Below are 492 nucleotides of genomic sequence, written 5' to 3'. Positions count from 1 at the left end.
TGATGGGCAGGTAGGTTGACTCCACATCTTGGCTACTGTGAATGGTGCTAGAACAGTCATGGGAGTGCAGATGTCACTTTGATACATGAAGTCCTTTCCTTTGCATTTACACCCACTAGTGGAATTGCTAGATCCTCTGGAAGTTCTCTTTTTAGGTTTTGGTTTATGCTTTTTGTTTTTTTGACAAGAAGTTTCACTCTTGTTGCCCAGGCTGGGGTGTAATGGCACCATCTGGGCTCACTGCAACCTGTACCTCCAGGATTCAAGTGATTCTCCTGCCTCAGCCTCCTGAGTAGTTGGATTACTGGCACCTGCCACCACACCCGCCTAAGTTTTGTATTTTTAGTAGATACGGGTTTTCACCATGTTGGCCAGGCTGGTCTCGAACTCTTGGCATCAGTGATCCACCCACTTCAGCCTCCCAAGGTGCTGGGATTACAAGGGTGAGCTGCAGCACCCAGCCTCTTTTTATTTTTTGAGGAACTTCCATAT

The sequence above is a fragment of the Mandrillus leucophaeus genome, unplaced genomic scaffold, assembly GCF_000951045.1.
Source record: "Mandrillus leucophaeus isolate KB7577 unplaced genomic scaffold, Mleu.le_1.0 Scaffold2886, whole genome shotgun sequence".
Taxonomy (NCBI): domain Eukaryota; kingdom Metazoa; phylum Chordata; class Mammalia; order Primates; family Cercopithecidae; genus Mandrillus; species Mandrillus leucophaeus.
Note: the sequence above shows the minus strand (reverse complement) of the source record.